At 48.3% G+C, this 21,886-nt stretch overlaps 2 protein-coding genes across 5 annotated transcripts in view; one reads left to right on the top strand and one right to left on the bottom strand.

Annotated features, from left to right (window-relative positions):
• TSPOAP1 (TSPO associated protein 1) overlaps positions 1 to 21,886 on the top strand; it is a 3,327,443-nt gene that overhangs the window by 953,576 nt on the left and 2,351,981 nt on the right. The gene's annotated exons all lie outside the window — the stretch shown is intronic.
• The window catches only part of LOC146859078 (uncharacterized), a 232,177-nt gene continuing 216,555 nt past the window's right edge, over positions 6,265 to 21,886 (bottom strand). The window contains exon 2 of the mRNA XM_085649740.1: positions 6,265 to 6,790. The gene's annotated coding sequence lies outside the window, so the exon portion shown is untranslated. The remainder of the gene's footprint in view (positions 6,791 to 21,886) is intronic.

Raw genomic sequence — 21,886 nt, 5'->3', positions numbered from 1 at the left:
CCTTATGGGTGGGACCTGGGAGGGGGTGGTTACACCCACTTCCCTTTGTCCAGTTTCGCGCCAGAGCTGGGGCTGGAGTGCCCCAGCGCCGGTTTGAACTGGACTATGCAAGGAACACCTTGTGTGCCCCAGGCATGTCTCATTCCTTTCAGCCCACCCTGCCCCAATACACTAAAGGCTGTCTGGGGAGGTGCTAGCACCTCCCCAAGCAGGAAACCTATTGTCCAGGCCTCCCTGGCTGGGATCACTCCCAGCAGCAGGAGGTCAGACTTGTGTCTGTGGCAGCAGCATCCATTTTGTGATGCTGAGGCTTTAGTTAGAGATAAACAGCAAAGTAGGATTTTAACATGTCTCTCCCTCTAGAAGGGAGGAATAATATCCTCATCACCAGAAATGGTATGGGGGTATTATTCCAAAGTGTTAGACACCTTACACGATATGTTTTGATAAAGCCAAACCATAGTTACCATAACCGTTTAAGATTATAAGGCACTTTAAGAGTATATGGTAGGCTATATCATAGAACAGCTATAAGGACATGGTTCCGAAAGCTGCAGACAGGCTCAGCTCATGCTAGAGCACCATCTCACATGTTACCAAGCACTCTGCCTCCAGGATTGTTAAGGCCTGCCATAGGAGTGACTGATAGGTACACATGTGTCTATATATAAGGGTAGATATAGGCATACTATATCTAAGCAAGGGGTGATTACACAACCTTGCCCCAGCTGAGTGATCAGCCAGTTGTGTCTGATTGGGAGGCCAGACCAGGGGTGGCATAATACATGCTGCAGCCCCTGGGAGGCCTAGGGTACACCTATGCCCTGGGTACCTAGGGTACACTGTACAGGGTCCAATAAGGTGATCCTTACCAATTGGTTATGTACCTAGGGCACATGGAGTCCATTTTAAAGAGAGAGCAGACAGCCTGAGACCCTGAATGGCAGGATCTCAGGCCAACTAAGTCGAAAAACCAGCTAGACACTAGGCAAAAAGTTGGGGGTAACCATAGTCAGATATCCACCTTCCTACACAACCCCCCCCCAAACGAAAGGAGATAAGGCTGGCCTTGACAAGGTAAGCCTCTATTGCCTGAGTGGCCATATAAGGAAGAACCAGCACTGGCATGGTTACCCCCTGTCTCATGGTCCACTAAGCAATCCCTCATCCTAAAGATATCATAGGGTCTCCACCATAGGGAATCTCTACCTTTGGTGTGTCTTTGCAAAGTAAAAGGCTGTGTTGAGATGGAGTACTGAAGTGAGTGTCCCCAAAGTGAGGCCTCAGCTTCCTCCAATCATCCTCCACCATGGATGCCTTTCTTTCTCTAACTGAGTTGCACTGTGCTCTCAGGGTCAGCCTCTGGCTACCTAAAGCTGGAGGCTGGGTCCCTTTTGTGGGCTTACTGGAGGGACAGGTCAGGTTTGGGGCCCTAAGGTCCCATGTTTGCCTGTGCCCAACAGAATCCCTCTGGGGGAGGTCCCTAACTACCTGTGAAGGGGATCCCTCAGGAATGTTTTTACCCATCACCTGGCTAGGGCAACTAACCAGGCAATCCTCATTCTTTTGAAGGGGGGGTTCTTGTGGACAGGGGCCCTCTTGGGGTCCACTGGCCTCCCTGACCTCTGCAGCCCTGGGCTGACTGAGGCAGGGTAGAGAGAGGCAGGCTACCTGCACCAGACTGGGTCCCACCTTGGAAGGGGCCACTGACATCAGAGGCTCTGCCAGGCCAGGCCTGACTACCTCTGGGGCAGTTCCTTCACAAGGGGTGAGGTCAGATCCCTGAGGAGGCTGACCTTTTCCTAATGTCTGGGGGGAGGGAGACTTTTCTTCCTCCCCACTACTCTCTGTTTGTGTGGAGTGATCCATAGTTTCAGGCTTCACTACCTCTATATCAGTCTGAGTGTGGGCTGAGACCATTACAGCCTTGCCAACCTTTTCAGGAAGGCACTCAGTTTGTGTTTGAGCTGTGACTGTCACAGCTCTGCCAATTTCTACAGGGAAGTCTGTCTGTGCCTGGGCTGTGGCTACCACTGCCCTTCCAACCTTTTCAGGGAGGAAAGCTACTTGGACAGGGGTTGTGACTGGCACACCCCCACTACCCTTTTTGGAAAGGCCTACCATTTTAGAATGGGTGTCTTGTTCAACTCCAGCCCAAGCTGAGAGTTCTAAGTCATTCCCCAGCAAGCAGTCCACAGGCAAGGTTGGAGACACTGCCACCCTTTTAGGGCCAGTGACACCTCCCCAGCTGAGACATACCTCTGCCATGGGATGACTGTTCTGTTTGCCATCAATGTTAGTTACCTGGTATGAGAAACCAGGCAAAAGCTGCTCAGAGGGAACTAGCCTATGGGCCACCATAGTGATGCTAGCTCCAGTGTCTCTGTAGGCCTCAGCTTTTCTACCATTGATGTAGGGTTCCTGTCTGTACCTACCCAAAGTGTTGGGACAGGCAGTGAAGTTGGCAAACCCCATGCCACCATCACAGACAAGAGTAGCTGCTGCAGGGGAATTGGCTAAGCCAGGATCCCCCTGTGTTCCCCAAGAAAACCCAACCAAATTTTTGGGGGCACTCCCACCACCTGGGGGATTACTGCTGACAGTAATAGGTGGTGTGACAGGAGTAGTTGGAGGAACAGTTTTGTTTTTAGCCTGTGGACAACTGCTGTCAGTTTTCCAATGCCCAGGTGTTTTACACACATGGCAGTAAGGCTTTTTAACTGTGGTAGAGGAGGGAGCTTGGGACCCACCACCCTGTGTGGAGTTTTGGGGCCCTGAGGAAGATTTCTCTTTTGCTTTATCCCCACCCTTCTCTTGAGGCTTGGTGGTATCTTTCTTTTGGTCACCACCCTGATTTTTAGGCCTAATCCTGGTCCTGACCCATTTATCTGCCCTCTTTCCCAATTCTTGGGGAGAGGTCAAATCTGAGTCTACCAGGTGTTGATGGAGAAGCTGGTTCTGACAATTACTAAGGATCTGCTCCCTCATAATCAAGTTGTACAATCCTGTATAGTCCTGCACCTTGCTGCCAGTTAACCAACCTTCCAAAGCCTTAGTGGCACAATCCACAAAATCAGACCAGTCCTGTGTCTGTGTCTTCTGGGTGTCTCTGAACAACAACCTATATTGCTCAGTGGTTAAGCCAAACCCATCTATCAGAGCACTCTTCAGGACTTTGTAATTGTTTGCATCCTCATCACTGACTGTGAGGAGCTTGTCTCTACCTTTGTCAGAAAAGGAGAGCCACAAGATAGCTGCCCACTGACTTTGGGGTACCTGCTGTACTTTGCAGGCCCTCTCCAAAGCAGTCATCCATTTGTGGATGTCATCCCCATTCTGATATGGGGGGACTATCTTGCTTAGGTTTCTATGGTCATAAGACCTATCCCTATCTCTAGGAATGTTGCTGCCACCAGTGGGTTCTGACCCACACAATTTTTGCTCTCTAGCCAGAGCAAGCTTCTCCTTGGCAAGGGCAATTTCTTCCCTCTGTATCCTCAGATTAGCTTCCCTCATTCTGGCTTTATGCTCCTTTCTCTCAGGTGAAGTCATTCCCCTGTGAGAGGAAGCATTAGAGATGCTAGAAACATGGGAGTGGATGGATTCACCTGAAGGGGATCTGTCCTTCCTGTTTCTCTGTGAATGTCTACTTGTGGGTCTGTATGGGGGGACCCCATGCAAACTCCCATGTAAACTTAAGTTAGCCTGGCTAAGTCTCCTTACTTGGCTCTGGCTGTCTACCTCCCCATCTGAAGTCCCATCTGACTCATCTGTGGTGGGTAGACCCTTATCTACAGCGATGGCACCATCCCTGGCAGCTCTTTCAGCATCATAGGCCTCCAGAAGCTCCACTAGCTGTCTAAGGGTAGGGTTTGCACCCTGTTTTATTCCTCTGGAGGTACACAATTGTCTCATCTCCTGGAATGTGAATGCATCATACCTAGAGGGAACCTGTCTAGGATTCTCCTCTCCTGAGGGAGCATCAGTGTGATCTCCACCCAGGGGCATGATTCTAGTGAGGGTGTGGTGTGTGCACCTACCTACACTAGTTGTATCTACTAAACCTCTCTAGTAGTTGTAGTCAGGGTGTGTTACTCCCTTCAACCTACAACTACTAAGTCCAGTAGGACTTAAGTATTATAACTATGTTATATGTACCTAGACAATATCTGTGTGATCTTTCAATTTAGTATCTCAAGATTACAATGGTATTACAACAGCAAGCTCAGATCCCAACCGCTGCTCACCAATGTGAGAAGTTGGCCTGATGTATGATGTCACTAGTTATAGTGTACACCTTATATCAGTCCAAATACCCTTATGGTGATTGGTTGTAAAGTCAACCTTATAGACCAGCTATCCTAGTGGTAGCATGGACAAGAGCAGTCTTAGGCTAAACTCTGAATGGCATGTGAAGCCAGCTGTGATACCATATATAATCCCTTGAATACCAAATGAAAGGACACCACAACAGATATATATATAAAATAAAGTGTATTTATTCTAAGCAAACCCTCAGCACTCTTTATGAGTTTAGAGGTAAGTACAACACAGTCTTATTAATGCATACAGTAAGTCACACAGGTAAGTAATACAGTTAGGCCCTAGGGGCCACGCAAACCATATACTAAATAAGTGGTATAAGAACCACTGTCACGGAAATAGAATAGGCCTAGGCCTAGGGAATCGCTGGGGCTACACTACACTAGCGTTAGTTAGGAAGTGGGAGGCCCACGGGATTCGTGTGCAGAGTGGAAACACTCACGCGTAATGCGTAAAAGTCAATAGCAATGTTACAGTTTAGAAATAGATAGATTTAGGACACTTCCGGAGTAGCTAGGAAGTTGAGACTTGAAAACTAGACACTAGGATAGTCACTATCCTGATGAGCACCGGAGTACCCAAGTTACCTAGCCCACAGGCTGCGGGTGCATAGGGGTGAAGATGCGTCGTTTTCGTCGTCGACTCCTATGGATGCCTGAAGAAAGATGCTGACAGGCAGTCAGGAGAGAGTGTCCGGTGGATCCCAAGGCTGGGATCAAGAAGAGAAGAAACCTGCAAGCAGAGGGGACAGAGTCAAGGTCACTAGCCAGTGACCACGTGGAACCAGGAAGGAACCAGGCGATGTCGTGAAGAGTTGCAGGTGAAGGTGAAGCTTGTCGCTGCAGCCAGGAGGACCAGGAAGCGTCGAGGACGACCAGGACCAGGAGGCGAGCTGTCCCACGAAGGCTCTTGCTGTCGGCGGCGTCGAAGTTGGACTAGGACTCACCAAGCCTTGGCAAGCGGAACCCACGAAGAACAAGGGACTTGCTTCTGGTGCAGACCAGGAAGGTCTGGGATGCTTCTTCTTTGCAGAGAAGCGGGAGCCAGTCTGGAGGAGCCAAACCAGCGCAGAAGATTTCAGGGAGCGTCGTCACAGAGGCCACTAGCCAGCGGGCAAGCAACCGGACAGACGCGGCAAGCAGGAAAATGCTGAAGGGCCCCACGCAGGACTCGTGGAGTGTGGGGGGCTGGTCTTCGGTGCAGATGGTGCTTGGGGTTGGGGCTTCTCAATCCCCGGTGCACAACTTCGAGGGTACCTCAGAAGCTGCGCTGTAAGTTACTAGCCACTTTTCCCAGGTAGCCGGTCCCACGTCGCTCGTCGCCTCCACGGATCTCAGCTCTGCTGCAGATGTGGATGAGGGTCGGAGAAGTCTGGAAATCAAGGCTCTGGTCGGGCTCTGCAGTCGGTTCCTCGTCGAACGTTTCACAAAGCAAAGGGTAGTCTCTTGATGGTGCCTGTTTGCACAGGGTAGCCACTCCTTGGCTACAAGGGAGATTCTTCAGTCTTCTTCTTTCGTCGAATGTCGAAGGTCCAGAGTTTCTGTTCAGTTTTGCAGGTTCAGGATAATCTAAAGTCTTGAGGCCCAACTCCCACTCTTATACTAATCTGGGGGGCTGGGATACCTGCTAGGTCACGCCTTATGGGTGGGACCTGGGAGGGGGTGGTTACACCCACTTCCCTTTGTCCAGTTTCGCGCCAGAGCTGGGGCTGGAGTGCCCCAGCGCTGGTTTGAACTGGACTATGCAAGGAACACCTTGTGTGCCCCAGGCATGTCTCATTCCTTTCAGCCCACCCTGCCCCAATACACTAAAGGCTGTCTGGGGAGGTGCTAGCACCTCCCCAAGCAGGAAACCTATTGTCCAGGCCTCCCTGGCTGGGATCACTCCCAGCAGCAGGAGGTCAGACTTGTGTCTGTGGCAGCAGCATCCATTTTGTGATGCTGAGGCTTTGGTCAGAGGTTACACAGCAAAGTAGGATTTTAACATGTCTCTCCCTCTAGAAGGGGGGAATAATATCCTCATCACCAGAAATGGTATGGGGGTATTATTCCAAAGTGTTAGACACCTTACACGACATGTTTTGATACAGCCCAACCATAGTTACCATAACCGTTTAAGATTATAAGGCACTTTAAGAGTATATGGTAGGCTATATCATAGAACAGCTATAAGGACATGGTTCCGAAAGCTGCAGACAGGCTCAGCTCATGCTAGAGCACCATCTCACATGTTACCAGCACTCTGCCTCCAGGATTGTTAAGGCCTGCCATAGGAGTGACTGATAGGTACACATGTGTCTATATATAAGGTAGGTATAGGAATACTACACCTAAGCAAGGGGTGATTACACGACCTTGCCCCAGCTGAGTGATCAGCCAGTTGTGTCTGATTGGAAGGCCAGACCAGGGGTGGCATAATACATGCTGCAGCCCCTGGGAGGCCTAGGGTACACCTATGCCCTGGGTACCTAGGGTACACTGTACAGGGTCCAATAAGGTGATCCTTACCAATTGTTTATGTACCTAGGGTACATGGAGTCCATTTTACAGAGAGAGCAGACAGCCTGAGACCCTGAATGGCAGGATCTCAGGCCAACTAAGTCGAAAAACCAGCTAGACACTAGGCAAAAAGTTGGGGGTAACCATAGTCAGATATCCACCTTCCTACAATTGGTATTTCTATGATAATCAGGAGGGGCTAGGAAAACAGGTGGCAGAAGGAATGCAATGTAACAGGTACCATCCCAATCTAGGGGTAGGCGTATATATGCGGTGTGACCACAGATGAAGTAGGAGTGACGGGAAGCTCTAAATGTAGACTTGCCTTTATCACTGAATTCGATCACAGTAGTACATTTACTATGACCCAGGTGTACTGAACCATTCTTTCTTACACATAATTCACCTTTGACTGGTAATACGGACATAGCAGGCAAGACTAGTGTAGCTTCAGATTCAACATTTAGAATCATGAGGTCAAGTGTAAAATTACCTAATCCATATACTTCATTTTCTAGGTCAGTTCCTGTTCTTTTGGGAAGTCCCTCCTTGTTAGGATAACAGGCTTTAAGCAAAACTAAGTTCAGGTTTCCCCATACCCAGTTGCTCTGGTAAACTACAGTGTTAGAATCTAAAGAGTTAATCAAACTAAACCATGCTCCACAGGAACCATTGTGTGTGAACGGATATGGAAAGAGAGGCAGAACTCCCTTGTATTTCTGATAGGGAGGGAGTCGGCCACATATCCAACAATTTGTAGCGTTGCTGGTCTGATGGGAATGATGTAACATACTAATGAATGTGTTGTTGCGCAGCGCAAATCTATAGGACAACTCATGTGGAGGTAGTTCACTAAAAGAATGTTCGGCTGTAGCATTGAAAGCACGCTTGTAAATAGGATAGTACATATGTAACAGTATGCTTGCAACAATGATCAGAAGACTTAGAAAAAACATAATTAATAATGTCACTATACAGTGACTACGGAGTGATTTACAGTACGCATGTTTCTTGAGCTGTTTCTGTCTATTTCTCTCTCTATTTCGGTCTAGAGGATACATGTCAGAGACAAATTCAACCGATTCACCTTGGAGAGGACTTAAATAATCAAATTGTCTGACTTGCTAGACCTTAGTTTCAGTTTATAGTTCTCTTTTTCTGATTTTTCAACCAGGGGGAGTTTTGAGTCAGTCTGTGAGGGAATGCAGGGCTGAACGTTTAAATCCGATGGTAGTCCATGAAATTTCTTGATATGGCTCGAGTGCAGCCACCCTTTGCGGCCCTCTATCTTCACGGCTGTCCTCGTGGTTAGTAAAACGAGTTTCGGTTGTTGCCAGCGAGGCTCCAACGGACTCCTCCTGTCGAAGTTTCTCACAAGTACCAGGTCACCTGGAACCACTTCATGAGGCTTCACCTCAGTGTTATCGGGAAAAGCTGCAGCTACCTGTGAACGACAAGATTGTAGTGCAGACATCAAGGAAGCCAGGTAATCTGTCAGCATATTACAATCAACATCAGTGATTTTACGAGGTATAGGCGTCCCCCACATATTTGGTGGCCTACCGAAGATCACCTCATACGGGGATAGCCCTGTTCGAGAATGTGCTACCATTCTCATATAAAAGAGCGCAACTGGTAAGGCTACTATCCAGTCGACACCTTTTTCTCTACAGATTTTGGACAGTCTAATTTTCAGAGTTTGATTATGGCGTTCCACGAGACCTGCTGCCTCGGGATGTCGGACACAGTGGAATTTCCATTGATAGCCTAACAGAAGTGAAACGTGTTTCATTAGCTCGGATGAGAACGGCTGGCCGTTATCTGAGTACACGACACGGGGCATACCATACCGTGGGAAGAATTCTCGAACTAACTGTTTGGCAGTAGTCGGGGCAGTGTAATCTGAGACGGGATACGCCTCTGTCCAACGGGAAAGAGCGCATACAACTACGAGGATATATTTGAATCCTCGACATCGTTCCATCTGGATATAATCCATCTGGAGGACTTCAAAAGGGTGATCGGGAGGTTGGAATCCACCCTGCTCTACAGGTACGCCTTTACCTGGATTGAACTGACAACAAATCATACAAGTTCGGACTTTCTGTTTGGCTGCAGCTCGTAAGTGTTTGTTGAACCAAATGTGTTGAATACTGTCTAACATGGCTTTTTCTCCTAGATGTGCTGGACTATGTATTGTGTTAATGATAACTTGAACCATTGAGTCGGGGAGAAACCATATAGATTTTCCCTTCGTCATCCATCCCTGATCTGTCTGGATCCCTCCTAGTTCAGCCCATTTCTTTATTTCCTCTGGTGTAGCATGTGTCTGTATGTCAATTACATCAAGGGCGGGATCCTTAACTGTCATGCAGTGTGTTGGAGTCGGAACTATTGTCTTTGTCGTGTCAGTTATATGAGTCTGATTCTGAGCAGTCTGTTTAGCTGTTCTGTCAGCTAGGTCGTTACCCTGAGAAATAATGTCAGTCACTTTCGTATGGGCTTTTCACTTCATGATAGATATTGAAGTAGGTAGATGTATTGCATCTAATAGAGCTTGAATGAGGGGACCGTGTTGAATGTTGGCACCGTGAGAAGTCAAATAACCTCTCTCTCGCCAAAGGACTCCGAAGTCGTGGACGACTCCGAATGCATAACGTGAATCTGTGTATATGTTGACTTTCTTATTTTTGGCTTGAATACAGGCTTGTGTCAGAGCGATAAGCTCTGCTGCTTGAGCTGATAATGTGTCGATACAATTTGTTTCAATGACTTCGGTGTCTGTCGTGACTGCATAGGCGGCCACTAACTTTCCTGTACTTGTTCTCATACATGAACCATCTACATAAAGTGTCAGGTCTGGATCTGGTAATGGGACATCTGTCAAGTCTTGTCTGGGTTTCGTCGTAATAGTAATGACTTCAATACAATCATGTGCCAGTGGGTCTGTTCCATTTAATGGCAAAAGTGTGGCAGGATTTAATGTACTACAACGTCTGATTTCTATGTGGGGCTGAAACAATGTGAGTTCGTAACCAGTCAGTCGTGCTATAGTCAAGTGTTGTGTTTGTGTCCGGTTCAAGAGAACCTCTACTGCGTGTGGTACTTGTACTGTCAATTGATGTCCTAGTACTATGGAATCGCTTTGTCTGATCGCTAGAGCTGTCGCTGCAACTGATTTCAGACACGCAGGAAGAGCCTGAGCTACGGGATCTAATGTGCTAGAAAAGTAAGCGCATGGCTTGTGTGATCCTGCTTGTTCCTGCGTGAGTACTGACAAAGCAGTACCTTCACGTTCTGTAACAAAGAGTGTAAAAGGCTTACTGTAACATGGTGTCGCTAAAACAGGTGCTTGGCATAAAGCTTTCTTTAAGTCTTCAAAAGCTTGTGTATGTTCTGGAGTCCAAGGGAGGACAGTTGATGTTGCTGCCTCCTGGGTTGTCAACTGGATGAGTGGTTTAGCTAAAAATGCATATTGCGGGATCCACTGCCTGCAGTACGAAGTGAGGCCTATGAAGGCCCGTACCTCCTTTTGTGTCTTGGGTGGTGGCATGTTTACAATTAACTGGATACGATCAGGTGTGAGCTGTCTCCCCCATTTGGACAGCAAGTGCCCTAGGTACACAACTTGCTGGGCACAAAATTGCAGCTTTGAAGGGGACACCTTGTGCCCCTTGTCGGCTAGGAAATGTAAAACCTTCAGTGATGCTTTTTCACATTCGGGTTCGCTTCGGGCGGTGATCAGCAGATCATCGACATACTGAAGCAGTGCAGTGTTAGCAGGCATGTGGATACTGTCAAGTTGTCTTTTCAGTGCTTGGCTGTAGATGCTAGGACTTTCTGTAAATCCTTGAGGTGCGCGTGCGAATTTAAAACTTCGTCCATTTAAACTGAATCCGAACAAATATTGGCTTTCCGGATCGATTGGGACGCTGAAGAAGGCGTTCTTGAGGTCAATTACAGTAAAGAACGTTGCCTCTGAATCAATAGCTGTCAGTAATGAAGAGATATCTGGGACCACGGGGTATTGTGGTACAATGCATTTGTTCAATTCGCGCAGATCAATAACTAATCGATATACTGGGGGTGCTTTTGGTTCAGTTCGTTTAAGAATCGGAATAATCGGAGAATTACATACATTGGAGTCGGTTTCTACAACCACTCCTTGTGCAATGAGCTCGTCAATGATTTGCAGTAAAGCCACTACAGCATCTGGCGGTAACTTGTATTGTCGCATTCGTGGTAGTACCACTCCTGTTTTGAGTGTGACTCGATATGGTGTAATGTGCATACAACCTACATCAGTGGGGCCTTGCGCCCATAAATATGCAGGTAGATTCTGTAACCGGTGATCCATGTCTCTAGACACGTAGTGTCCTTTAAAGTCACGCAAAAATAGTCGTACTCCGTCCGGAGAACAGCATATTATAGCTCCTAGAGCTTTCAATGTTTTTATACCTAACAAGTTTTCTGGGCATGATTTCGTAAGCAATAGATCTGTAGTCCGTGTTAATGGACCGACTGTGAATGCAAGTGGTTGTGATACTTCGTTAATAGTGGGCTTTCCTGAAAAACCAAGGGAAATATTTTGTGAGCCTGAGAGGGGTGCCCCTGGAACTTCGTTGTGGCTTATAGTTGTTCTGCTTGCCCCTGTATCGAGTAGAAACTTTCTGTCTTTCCCTAATACTTGACTCTGTACATAGGGACCCTCTTGGTCTACAGGAACCTCAATAAGGGGTAAGCCAACTTCCCTCTCTAGGCTATTTCATGTGTAGCGCTGATACTCTGGATAGTCATTTTGTGCATACTGGTACATCTGTTGTGTCGTGTTTTGTGTTGCAGCAATAGGCTGTGGCTGTTGTTGTGGTTGTTGTACGGTCTGTTGTGCAGCTTGCATAGGCTGTATATTCTGAGGTACTTGTTGTTGGATCTGATCCTGTCTAGGCGGACGTGGTCTCTCCTTCGTTCTACCCGTGGAGATATTATGTTTTAGAACTGCACAATCGTTTATATGATGACCTGGCTGTTTACAATAGTTGCATGTCCCTTTAACGGGAACTGCTGAATTACTGGCCGTACCCTTTTTATGACCGTCAGCTGGAACTGACTGAGCGACAAGCATTTTCATTTTCGTGTCTTTCATACGTCTTGTTTCGTGTTCTTGTTCTTCTCTAATTCTATTCTGGTGATACTGTAACATTTGCAACATTTGTGAAGGAGTGTTAGCTTGCCAAGTGCTCTCAACTTTCAATACTCTGTTTTTAACCTGCGGCAGGGAATTCTCGACTAGTTTAGTTACAAAAAGGTGTGGATATGACTCACTATTTGCTTTCAAGCCGCTATTAATACCAAAGCATTTTTCAAATCGGGAATAAAAATCACTAGTGTCTTCATCGGGTTTCTGTTTACAAGCTGAGATTGCTCCCCAATCTTCCTTTTTCGTAGTTAATAAACGTGGCAATACTTGTACCAATAGCCCTGGCAATGCTTTTGTTTTGGCCCCAAGCCCTACGCCTGCAGTTCTGCTATTTTCTTCAGTTTCCAATGCGGTCCAGTCAATCTTTTGGTCTCCCACCTCCCATTCTTTTTCCTTGAGTTTCTCATAAATACCGGCAGGCAGCAATACTTTCAATATTTTCATAATATCAGGATAGGTATAATCACCCATGAGTAACATGTCCTTTAGTTCACGGTGAAAACCTGCTGGATCTTTGTCATGGCTGGGCACTAATTTTTTCATTTCCAATAGTTCTATTTTGGTTATGGGCGTGTACACAAACACGCGTCTAAACGTATTGTCATCATTTCTGACTGGGTGTACTTCGCGTAAGGGGTTCTGTCTGTCTATGTGATACGTTTTTCTTTCCACGGTGGGAACTGAAACATGTTCTGGGCATACGAAGACAATGTACTGGTGCCGATATTCTAGAATTTCTTTAATTAAATCAGTACCTGAACCTCTCCATTTATTCGTGAGTAATTCTATCAGTATATCAGGTAGGGGACCAGGATCGGAGTGTTGGCTTCTATACAATATAAGGAGGTGTTGTATCATGTATATACCAGCTAAACGCTGTTCGTCTGGGGTAAGATTCAGAAACGTGTGTGCTAGCGCATCATCACTATATTTTTCAGAACTGTCAGCCCATTGTACTGCTGACCTGGCTAATTCTTGTTCATCCATAGAATCGAGCATATGATACCCCCTTCGGTCTCGGAGTAATTTATCAGCAGCCTGGAATAGGTGTTCAGGGGACCTTGCATTTAACATAGGGGCTTGAAAATGTCTGCTACATTCTGGAAGTATCGGACGCATTGGATCATTGAAGTGTCTGGTATTGTTACAAGATCTTCCCCTGCCTACATAAGCTATCGTTTCTAATTGTCCCGTGGGCATTTCTGATTCTTCCTCCTCCTCCCCCTCTGATTCAGTTTTGTCTGCCTCTAATCTGTTTTCATGTATTCGTTCTATTTCTTTTCTGATCTTTCGGCACATAGCTACTATACACTTCTGTTTATCATGTTTACCTTCTGATATATTCTGACCCCATCTGGTAAGCACTTGCATTTCATCCTGATCTACCTCAGGCCTATCTCTGTTTCTGATCAAGCAGTTTATGAGGAAACTTAACAGTAGTTTCTGTATATCTACTTTCTGGTATTCCATGGCCTTGTCAATACTTTCAGGGCCTTGCCCTGATTGGACAAAGTGATATATATTGTCCAGATGAGCAACCATTCCTGGTAGTGTCATTAAATATGTGGACGCTCGTCGTATACGTAGTGATGACAGCAGCATTCTGTCATTTTTACCGGGCACTGGATCATATCTACAATCCACAAGATGTTCCTTAAACCTATCGGATCTTGCTGTTTGAGGTGTATGTTGGTATGCTAAATCTCTAAAGGACAATTTATTTCCTTGCGGTGGCGTGGAAAAAATCGCTGTCGCACCTCCTGTCGCACCTTCTGAGGTGCTAGGCGCGAAAGGATTCGTTGAATGTAAGGTAGAGACGGTAGATGTAGGAAAAGTGGTAGAAACAGATGAAACTGTTGGAATGTGAGGAGGAGTTTGTTGTTGCGGAGTTGGGGGCGGATGATCTTGGGGTTGAGCACCATCGACAGGTGGTGTGTGTGGTGGAACATTAACATATTCGGGAGCTACATCGTCTAAATAGGAAGAAAGGAAAATATCTTTTGCCGTCTTGGGATGTACTTTAATCGGGAGTAACGGAGGTGGCAGATCTTTTGGTACCTCCAAAGTGGCCTTAGGCAAACCCTCGGCCAGAAGAGGATACATACCATTCATAAGAGTGTTTCGTTGTCTGTCTACTTGTTCTGATTTTACTCGGGTACCTTCGTCAATTAATATGTTTTCTCGGGCCTTTTCTGAATCTTCCCTACTTTTCTCTTCCTTTCTGAGCGCTTTTTCTGTGCGCCTATGCGATTCTTTACGCCATAGTTCAATGGCATCTTTCTGTGACTGTCTGGCTTTCTTTTTCCATAACGCTTCTTCTATTCTCATGATGCAATCTGCATCCCATGTTCCGGCAGCGGGCCATCTCTGACTCTCTGCTAAATCCTTGGTGTAGTCCACCCATAGATCAAGATATAATACGGCATCTAGGCCATGTTTATGGTACATAAAGTACCCTGGAGTGTCCCTAGGTGGGATAGGAACAGCTTCCTCGAGTATCCCTTTTCTAGTTTTTATCTGTCTTAATTTTGAAAATAACGGCATCTTGAACCTTGCTACTTAATTCTTACTCGGTTCTTGAACACAATAATTACAATAAACACAATAATGAAGGTCGTACAATCACTCATACCACGACATTTAAAACATATCAAAACGTTTTAGAACGAACAATAATAATTAGAATAAAGCTAGTTAATTGCATAATACTAAATATACTGTATGTACTGCTAAACAGTACAGATACACTGCTAAAACAGTGCAGACCAGGTCTGTGTACCCAGACCCGTCTTGACCGGCACAAACTAATGTGCACGTCTAGATGCGTCCTCAGCAACGGTACTCACCGGGAAGCACGGAACAGAAGGCCTCGGAAGTCTGGACTGGACTAGTCCAAAACTGGACTGGACTCGACTCGTGACTTAGATACTTCGGAACTTCGGAATCTGGTGGGCCTCTGTATACCTCGGATCTTGCTCTCTCAGCTAGGCTCTGGTCGGGATTCTCCGCACTCCTCACCGCCTCGTCTGGGTGTTGATCGCAGCCTCAGTCGCCCCCGTTGGCCTGAGGGAGATACAGGAAATCCTGCGGGTACGCGTAATTGTCCGTCCGGCTGTGGCAGGAGACCGGGTCTGCAACGCACCTCCGGCGCGTGGGGTGTGAGAGGTGTCCCTATTCGGGCGCCAATTTATGTGGTAAATATTTAATTTACCTGTACTATTTTTTTTGCGGTAAAATACAATACAAATAACTCAGTAAAAATAAGAGGCAGAATCCGTGGTATTCGAGGGTATAATAGGGTATTTATTCCTTACAAAGGAATGATGGTTCGAACCAGGCAATCGAGTTCCGTCACCACGAAGGTTCAGGAAGGGATCAGCAATAGATTATTGACAAGTAATAGTATATATAAGAAATGCATTACATTAAGACAGATGCAGGAGGCGTAACAGCTTGATAATACAGATAAGAATACACATACGTAATAGAAAAAGGCGTAATAATAGGCGTGCATAGAGGCGTATACTAAAAACGTCATTATAATGGTGACACAAATGGGTGGATCCATAAGAGAATCCTGCAAAGTCAGCAAAAATACATGGCAGAGATGCGCGCACAGCCGCATGACGTGTGATTGACGTGTAACTAGAGGGTGAAGGGAACTTGACATTTAGCCCTACATGAGGAGACAGAAGTCTGAGGTGTCAGGACAACCTAGTCCTAAATCATATCTAATATCTTGTGTTTAAGGAACTATATTATCTAGAAGGAAAGGTCTTCGCGGACAAATCCTACTCTATACTGACTGTTAGTGCGTGTACAAGCGTCTAAGTGTCTACATGGGATGCGAGGGGGGCATGGGCCTACCATGGTAACGAGAGTCATGAACTACTTGCATGGAGACAGTAAGGCCGGGCCCTTTGCTCGGTAGCTGGAAGGATGTTTACCTAAATTACTAGACAGGAATGCATTGGATGAGGAACGGAGCAGATAACTTGAAGGTGAAATACAGTTTTTGGCAGGCAACAGGCCGCGTCAGGCACCGTTAGCCGCGCAGGGAGTAGGACAAAGTTCATGGATACAGATGCAGGTCCAGGCTGGAGCATTCAGAGGCAGAAGCAAGAAAAAGCTCGATGGCAGCATTCAGGGCCTACTCGCCTGAATTGTAAAACGTGAAAAGTGTACCATATAAAGTCGGTGGCCAATCATACTTAGGAATGGAATATCTGGCCCATTCATGGCAGACATGAAAGAGGACATGTTAACGTTGGACGCACATGTATTTGCGTCTTCATAGCTGGAACTGGAGGGAACATACATGTACTTGTAGCATGTACATGGAGCCGTTGGGGTCTAAGATAGGGGACATAATTGATCATAAAATTCATATTTCCTCAGTTGTGTAGAGGAGCTACAAAATTAAATATCCCAATGCCGGTTCAGGAGATCACCTCCTCCATAATCTTTGAAACTCTTCATGAACGAACAGTGTCACGCCCACTGTTACCGTTAGTCCCTGGTTTGCTACAACCAGTAATGGATATTTTTCTCACGCCAGCGACCACCAAATCTGCACCGGCGCGGATTCTAAAAAAGTACCGTCCGGCTCCGGAGGATCCTCTGTTTCTCATCCAGGGGATACTCATCAATAGTCATAATCTATGAATAATCCCCGCCCATGTACGGGATCCCGGAGCATATAGAAAATACATATATATACATATATATATATACATATGTGAAAACATATAAATGCAGCCTAATAATGTTCAAAACATGGCAATGCTGTAAATTACATATTTTTGCATAGTAGTGCCCCCGTAACCCGTAAGGAAAAAAGGAAGCATCAGGCAAATTATAACACAGCACTGCTTTATTGCCATAAAGTGGAGAAGTGTGGCTCACTGGTTAGAGTAGGCAGACCTGGAAGCAGAGGTCAGCCCGGGGACCAGGGTTCAATTCCCGGCTCGGCTGGGTCTTGAGTCCATAAATTGTCCATGGACCCGATAATTCTCGCTCCAGTGCATACTCGATTCATGGGTTCACACTCTGCGACTCTGGGCAATAGCTTGCTTAATCTCCACAATGGCCCCTCGCGGCGGGATGCCTGGCTTTCACCTTGTGGACGCCCTGCTGGGTTATCTCACAGGGGAATACCAGGACGGGTTCCCTAAGCAAGCGCTTAGAGACCGGTTGGTGATTTGCTCTATATAAATATCTGTACATTTACATTTACATTACATTTACATAAAGCAACATGTAATTGTAGGCATTCGCCAGTAGGCTGCAGTAGAGTATCAAGAAACCAACAAAACTGACACCCTGCCTTTAAGGCATTAGAGTAGGGGGACCGTGCCTTTAAGGCCTGCCTGTGACCCCCTGCTCCCATGATGCACTACAGGTGGCAGTTGGGCCAGTTCTTTTTTCCGGCTCCTTCTGTGAGGATCCTGGAGCTTGAGCTCTTCAGTTTTTTGACTGAAATTTTGAATTACAGCTTTTTCAAGTTTTTTTCGACGTTTTCTGGCTTTTAAGGGCTAATTCTGCTGGTTTCCAGTGAATTTTCCAATTTTTTCCAGTCAGAATGTCTCCTTTATTTAGGAAATGCCCTTCTTGTGGCAATAAAATGGCACTGGCGGATCCACACTCGGTGTGTATTGTGTGTTTACCATCAAAACACGATCCTGACCAGTGTCCCCACTGCCAGAAGTTCTCAAAGCGCACTCTGAGGGACAGAGAGCGCATTAAACTGCATGCAAGACTGGAGAAGGAACGAAGCCGTCGTGAAGGCGAGCATTCCTCATCAAGACCACCTTCTTCAGCTACGCAAGTACAGAAACGGCGACATACCAGCTCCCCGGGCTCCAAAAAGACCAGGAGTCCAAGAGGTTCGCCGTCGACGTCGCCGGCGAAAAGGCAGAGAACTTCGGCGTCGAGGGATTCATCCCACCATCAAGAGTCTCCGCCGCGCAAAAGTAAGTCGGCGTCGAGAGGCGGTCCTTCGGGCTCGAAGGCTGCTAGTCCGGTGACATCTGGACTGTCTCCGTCGACGTCGAGGCTTCCGTCGACGTCGAGACACTCTCCGCCACCCTCGAGGGGGTCGACGTCGAGAGATGCGGCGACGTACATTCCGCCGCGAGTGGGCCGGTCGCCGTCGATGGTTACCCCCACTCGGCGACATAGAAGGTCGACGTCGAGAGGAAGATCGACGTCAAGATCACCACGTCGACGTCGAGAGAGGTCGACGTCGAAGTCGCCCAGTCGACGTCGAGAGAGGTCGACGGCGAAGTCGCCCAGTCGACGTCGAGAGAGGTCGAAGTCGCCCAGTCGACGTCGAGAGAGGTCGACGTCGAAGTCGCTCGGTCGACGTCAAGAGAGGTCGACGGCGAAGTCGCCCAATCGACGTCGAGAGAGGTCGACGTCAAAGACACGGCCGACGTCGAGGTCATCTAGCCGACGTCAGGTGCCAGAGAAGAGGAGATCGACGTCGAGGTCTCCGCGATCGGCGTCGAGACCAGAACGGCATACCTCACACTTGCCGATGGTGACGCAGACGTCGTCGACGTCAAGGGATTCGACGTCGAGGGCGAAAACTGGAGCGCCCGCGGAGAGGTCCCCAGGAGAACAGTCATCATCTCCGGGACTGCACATCGTGCAAATATCTCCGGAAGGATCACCCGAGGCTCCAGAGCGGTTCGGACTGTCACCGCGCTGGTTACGAGATGTGGGCGCTGGCGCATGTCGGAGTCCGGGATCGGACTACTCCCGCAGGTATTCCCCACTGCGCAGGAGTAAATCACCTCCGAGGGCCACACCAAAACGTCCAAGATCTCCGTCCAAGCGCAGATCAGGGTCAAAGGCTCAACATAGTGAACGCTCCCACAAGAGGCGACGCACCAGGTCGTCCACTGGGACTTCATCCACAAGATCCTCAGTCCGGGACTACTCTCCTACTTTTTCATCCACGCCTCCATCGCGAGTGTCTCCGGTGGATGACATTATAACTTTCTCGGACGTCCTGGGTAGAGGGGCGCAGAAGTTGAACATCGCACTGCACGTCCCTCAGGCACCCACTTCTGTGATCTTTGACACTTTACACCATCGGTCAGCTCCCAGACCTCTGCTCCCGTTGGTGCCAGGATTGTTAGAACCAGCTATGGCCACATTCCTTATACCGGCTACAGCGGGCTCGGTTCCTTCGAGAATAGCAAAGAAGTACAAGGCTCCGACCGAGGACCCTTTATTCTTGAGGGCGGACCCGCCAGCGGATTCGGTGATCGTGGCGGCGGCCATGAAGTCTCACTCAGCCTCAGTATCTGCTTCTGTCCCCCCTGAGAAGGACAGCAAACTGATGGACTCCTACGGCAGGAGGATGTGCAACACCTCTGCCTCGCACATGAAGGTCGCTAGCGCTTCAGCCCTGCTGGGGAGGTATGATCGCTCCCTATGGGATTCCCTGGCCAGGTTCGTGGAGAAATTGCCTAGGGAGGACAGGCAGGACTTCACGGAGATCTTCCAAGAAGGCGGACTGGTGGCCAACCAAGTAATAAGCGCAGCGGCGGATGCATCAGACCTAGCCGCGCATGGCTACTCCCATGGCATCTGCTCCCGCCGTTCGGCCTGGCTCAGATTAACGGGCCTCAAACCAGATGCGCAGAAAAGAATTCTTAACCTGCCGTTTAATGGGTCATCGCTATTTGGAGCTCATGCGGACGACCAAATGAGCAAGATGAAAACGGAATTGGACACCGTAAAGGCTGTGGGACTGGAAAAGCGCAAAGAGTTCCGCAAGCGTTTTCGCCAGGGCGACAAACGTGCCTTTCACCAGCGCGTTCAAACGCCCCAATGGTCCTCTCAAAACCAGCAGAGGTCCCAGTTTCAGCAAAGGGGCCGTGGCAGAGGAAGAGGAAATGCTAAACAACAGCAGTCCTCTAACAAGCAACCCCCCAAACAGTGAAAACTTACTTCCTCCGCGCTCGTTCGCCACTCCGGTAGGAGGAAGTATCACCGTTCACCTGGCAGAGTGGAATGCAATTACAAACGACAGATGGGTGCTGAGTATTGTAGAGCGTGGCTACTTGCTGAGGTTCAAATCTCCCCCTCCGCAGGTACCCCCACGGAAACAGCCACTTCCTCCCAGCCAAAACAAGCTTTTAAAGGACGAAGTTGCCACTCTCCTCTCCAAAAACGCCATAGAGGAAGTTCCAAACAGGCAGAGAAATCAGGGAGTGTATTCCCGGTACTTTCTTGTTCAGAAAAGAGGAGCGATCGGGGACTACAGACCCATCCTCGATCTCCGCTTACTCAACAGATTTCTCAGAAGAGAAAAATTCAGGATGCTAGCACTGCACCAGATCTTCCCACATCTACACCAGGGGGACTGGATGTGTGCCATCGACTTACAGGATGCATACTTCCACATTCCTGTCTCAGCGAAACATCGGAAGTTTCTCAGATTTCACATCTTTCGCCAACATTATCAATACAAGGTCCTGCCATTCGGCCTCAAGTCCGCGCCACGAACGTTCTCAAAGTGCATGGCGGTGGTGGCTGCATTTCTCCGCAAACGGAAGATATTCGTCTACCCCTATCTAGACGACTGGCTCTTAAAAAGTTCCACTCCGGCTCGACTCCAGAGTCATCTCTCGTTCTGCCTAAACCTTCTACACTCGTTGGGCCTTCAGGTCAACTACAGGAAGTCGATCCTCAATCCAACTCAGCGGATCCACTACCTGGGCGCCTCTCTAGACTCCTCAAGCGCAAGCGTGTGTCCTTCGGAGGAGAGGTTATCCTCCATGCTGCGAAAAAGCCGCACGCTTCTCAGCACGGAATATCCCACAGTCAGATAAGTGTCATCTCTCCTGGGATCCATGGCCTCGTGCATCTACATCGTGGCCAATGCACGTCTGCACATGCGTCCTCTGCAACAAGACCTAGAGGATCAGTGGTCGCAGAAGTCCGGCCGCTGGGAGGATCACATTACCCTTCATCAAGCCGCCAAAGATTCTATCCGGTGGTGGATGAAGCGCTCCCATCTGCTTCACGGCGTCCCTTTCCATCAGGCGCCTCCGACACAGACAGTGGTCACAGACGCCTCCATGCAGGGCTGGGGGGCTCATATGGGCCGGCTTCAAGTACAAGGTCTCTGGTCCGCTACCGAACAGAGCTATCACATCAACTTCTTGGAGCTACGAGCAGTCCATCTCGCTCTCAAGTCCCTGTACTCATCCCTGCAGACCGACTATGTTCAGGTTCAGACGGACAACACCACAACTATGTTCTATCTGAACAAGCAAGGAGGAACCAGATCACGGGTCCTGTCTCTGGAGGCCCAGTCAATCTGGAAATGGCTTCTGGCGAGAAACCTGACGATCGTCGCTGTTCACCTGCCAGGGACCCTGAACGTGCAGGCGGACGGCCTCAGCAGAGACTTCGTCGAAGCGCACGACTGGGTGCTCAACGAAGACGTCGCTCAAGACATCTTCCGCTTGTGGGGCATACCGGACATCGATCTGTTCGCAGACGCGGACAACAAAAAATGCCCCGTCTTCGCCTCCAGGTTCCCTCAACGGGGGTTGCAGGGGAACGCGCTTTTGATCAGCTGGTCGAGGACATTGCTTTACGCTTTTCCTCCTCTCCCTCTCATCCCGGCTGTGATTCAGAAGTTCTACAGGGCCAGAACTCGGATGATCCTAATAGCACCGGAGTGGCCCCGGCAGTGGTGGTACCCAGATCTACTCCAGCTGTCGGAGGTACCACAGAGGAGGTTGTCATGCCTGCCGAACTTGCTGACCAAGGACAAGGAGAGAGTGTTCCACCCCAATCTCCCTTCCCTCCGCTTGACGGCATGGCTCCTGAATTCATCCAGTAC

Source organism: Triturus cristatus, chromosome 3_2 (genome assembly GCF_964204655.1).
Source record: "Triturus cristatus chromosome 3_2, aTriCri1.1, whole genome shotgun sequence".
NCBI lineage: Eukaryota > Metazoa > Chordata > Amphibia > Caudata > Salamandridae > Triturus > Triturus cristatus.
The sequence above is the reverse complement of the archived record's forward strand: the minus strand, read 5'-3'. Positions and strand labels throughout refer to the sequence as shown.